Here is a 3,988-nt window from a genome sequence, read left to right on the forward strand (position 1 = left end):
CTGGTTAGAGTCCTGCTACCCCGGGTGCCCCCCTTACAGTACCTCCCGGCTCCATTTCACCCTCTCACCCGCTGCCAAGGCAGGGATGTTCTGAAAACCAGCTCCGCCCACAGTGTGCTTCAGCCTGAGCTTTTTTCCCCCCACGTGGGAAAAGGGAGAGCCCCAGTGTACCCGGAACACACTCATTTCAGCGGTTCTTGCCAACCCCTGGGTCCTTACCCACCTGTCCTCGTCTCAGTACCTGTCCCGCGTGGGGGCCTTCCTCCCTCGGGTAGGGGGGGTAGTAGCGCAGAGGTTATTAGAGGATTGGGCCACAGGTCCTCGCGATTGATTGGTAGGGGAAAAAAGGGGGCACCGGTCGGGACCAGGCCAGGCCAGGCCCACGTCCCTCCCCCCAAGCAGCCGGGGGACTCAGCACACCACCGCTGTGGGGACCGAGGACCCCACCTCAGAATCGTGTTAACCCTGGGCAGTTGTGGTCAGACAACCAGTTTGAGGAGTGAAGGCCGGTTGCGGGTCCTGCCTGTGGCGGGAGCTCCGTTTCATAATTCCAGAACCAAAGATTGCGAGTGAAGAGTATTGCCCTGTATCTGGGGAGACAGGGAGACAGAAGGATCACAGTCAGTGGCCGCATCCACCCTTCCCGGCCTCCCCTCACCCGAGCCCCGGGGAGCCCCTCCTACAGCGTGCTATGGTTGATACCTTTTAGGATCACGTCATTCCAGAGTAGGGGTTGGTCGAAAGAAAAATTCAATTGCAGTGGTGCCTCGGAGGCCAGTTCCTTCACTGCGCGCCCAAGAGGAGGAGAGGGCGGGAGCTCTTCTAGGGTCCGAGCTGCCTGCTGGCAGCCACGAACCATTCCTCCTTCTCCTTGCTGCTTAATCCACTCTTTAAGGACAACCCGCCCCCTCCCTACGGCCACTGCCCCACCACACGCCCCATTCTCCAGACGACCTCAATTATCATTTAGCTAAGCAGTTCTTCTTTGGTCCTGATCACGCCGAAATTGGGGGTGGGTTCATATGTTAGGTCAAGGAGTTCACATGCAACCTTTTTTCGGGAAGGAGGCTACAGCGCAGAGCCAGCCCCACACCGGCCAGAGGAAGAGATGCAGCAGCAGATTGCCAGACCGTGAGGCTAATGCCAACGGCCTCAATTTTATGACGTCTCGGCCCCTGCCCTGTCTTTTTATTCGGACGTTGCTCTTTGCCTGTGGTTTCCTTGGGGTCCAGTGCACACACCGGGGAGGCCTGTTCCTGAACGAACCTGATCTCCTTTGGTCGGTGTGTTCTCTTACCTGGTTCTGTGTGTTTCTCCTGGTTGTGTTGTGCTGGGTGCGGCAAGTCATCCTTAAGCAGTCTAGATGTGCTGTCGATGCCTATGCCTTCTTACGCGTGTTGCTGGGTTTGTGGGCGTTTTTGAGTGCCTGGTGTGTGTGTGTTGTGTAGCGCGGTTGTTCAAGCGGCCTTGCCTGTGTTTCCTGTCTCAGAAGGCCGCGTGGGTGTGTCTGGAGCTTCAGGATCACAGGGTCCACGGAGAGTCAGGTGGCGTGATGCGCATGTGTGTCTTCCACAGAGTGTGCTGGTGAAGGGCCTGTGGAGGTAAGGATTCTTGCCGGCCCAAGAGTGTGTCCGGGGTCCTGGTGTCCGGCCAAGGCCAGCTGGCCCCTTACAACTTCACCCTGTGTGTAGGCAGGACCTTGTGCTTTTGCACTGAGGCACCTGAAACAACTACACGGGCTCTGACTGACCAGGACGGGTATTGGGACTTCTGCTTGTCTCCTGCCAGTTCCCCGGGATAATGCACACTTCCAGTAACTGCTCTGTGTGAGGGGTGCTCGGGGCTACTCCCAATTGTGACCTTGCCACGGGCTCTTCCCCCCACCCTGGGGAAGTAGTGCTGTGCACGCTGCAGGCCAAGACCATTCACCCAAAGTTTTGGCTCAGACACCTACAGCTGTGGCCTCCCTCTGTTCCTGCTGCCTCTTTGGAGCCACCCATGCCCTCCTGCACTCTTGGCCTGCGCCTGCGCCTGCGCCTGCGCCCACCACTCCCCCTCCCCCACCCCTCCCCCATCCCCACCGCTCCTACTCCTGCTCCTCCTTCACCGCAGCCAACCCCAAGGGGCCTCTGTAAGGATACGGCTCTGGTCCAGAAGCCAGGGATGCCCTGAATGACGGCGCTTCTGCCATCCAAGTGAGACTTCCGCCGCTGACAGATCCTGCGCTTGAGCCGAGTGTAGGTCCTGCTGGCTTGGGTATTCAGAGTGCTTAGCTCTAACTGCAGGGCCTGCAGCGCCTGCAGCGCCTGCAGCGCCTCCAGCGGGGACCCGGTGATCGTGGGTCGAGGCCCTGGCTCTTCCTGCCCCTGCTCCTGGGGCTTCGCCTCCGGCTCTTCCGCCACCACCCGCTTCCGCTCTTCCTGCTCTTCCTGCTGCTGCTCCTCCGCCACCACCTCCACCTCTTCCATCATGTCCTCCACAGGCAGCCAAAACACCTCCCCGATCCGCGGCACCTCTCCCTCCAACAGGGCCGCGCATTGCTGCACCACCTCCCCGCTAAAGATGGCGGCCTCCTCGCCCCACCCATCAGCTAGGGCCAGCACCCTACCCACCTCCCGCACCACACCAGGGGACCCGCGGGCCGCTGCTTCCTGAGGACCCTCTCCCACACCTAGAATGACCCCGGGTCCCCAGGCAGTGCCGCCTTCCTCGGGCCCCGCCTCACTGCCCATGTGGACCTGGCTCTGAGCTGGGGCAGCGGCGAAGGTGCGGCAGCTGGAAGCTCAGCACGTGGGCCGCACAGCACGCAGGCCTAGCGACTAGAATCACGCTTCGCCGCGGACTGAACCGTTCCCTGGAGCCTCTGCGGTGAAGGGGGCTGAAACGCGTGCGCAGGAGCTTTGGACACCAGGCATGCGTGTCCAGGTGGCAGGAAGGAGCTCCAAGCCACGCCCAGGCTGCTCGGCCCCATCACGACCAATCAGGGTGAGGACAGTGGGCGTCACCCTCGGCTGCCTCGCCCCTCGCCCTGTGGAAACAGGCCAGCCTCTGGGATTGCCGGGTCCGCCAAAACACCCCTTCCGCCCTCCCCCCGACTTAGCAGCCCAGGTTCCACAAGGAGCTGGCCTCCAGGGAGGCCTCCGGCCTTGCGTCTGGGGTGCCCGGGTGCCCTGTGATACCTATGTGGCCTATGTGCCAGTTGGAGCCAGGAGTTCCCGCTCCGAAATCAGAAAATCAGAATCCGGTTTCCCTCGGGACCTTTAACCACTGGGAGCTCTCAAAAAATGTACAAGGAAATGCAAGGTGGCCAAAGTTCCTGGGTACTTTTCGTCCAGGGGACAGAGAGCCTGAAGCGCTGTGGGATGAGAGGGGAGTATCCGGCAAACCCAGCTCTTTGCTAGACTTGAATTCCTTTGCTCAAGAGCAGAAAAGCCATGCAGTGAAGAGCTCCGTCTGAGTGTCTGTCAGTCTCCCCTCTGTCTTTGTGTGTGTGCGAGTGTGTGTGTGTGAGTGTGTGTGTGTGTGCATGCGTGTTCTTGTTTCTGTATGTATGTGCTCCCTCCCTCTGTGGCCCACTCTCCTGGGATCCCCATCCCCTCTGGATACTTAAAACTCTCAGAAAAATTCTAGCTTGCCTGGCACCAAAAGACCTCTCCTCGTCTGTGATTGGCACCCATGGGTTCTCGGACTTTGTGTGACCACACGTTTGCATAGTGCCTTTCAAACGCTTGAGTGGCAGGCAAAAATTGCCTTTCTGCTAGCCAACGTAAGGTGACAAGCATCCCTCCAGGAACGGACATTGACACATGGCACAAGAGGAAGTTGGCTCGGCCATCCTGTCTTTTGAGAGACCGAGAGAGGGACGACACGCTTTGGTGGCACTGGGGAACGCCAGAAACTTTATTTGCACACATGCGCACACACTGAGGTGCTGAGGACTGCACCCAGTCAAGGGCCACCACGCACGCATGCATGCCTTCACCACTGC

This window comes from Monodon monoceros, unplaced genomic scaffold (assembly GCF_005190385.1).
Source record: "Monodon monoceros isolate NGI ecotype Baffin Bay Population unplaced genomic scaffold, NGI_Narwhal_1 Contig85_ctg1, whole genome shotgun sequence".
In the NCBI taxonomy this organism is placed as follows: Eukaryota; Metazoa; Chordata; class Mammalia; order Artiodactyla; family Monodontidae; genus Monodon; species Monodon monoceros.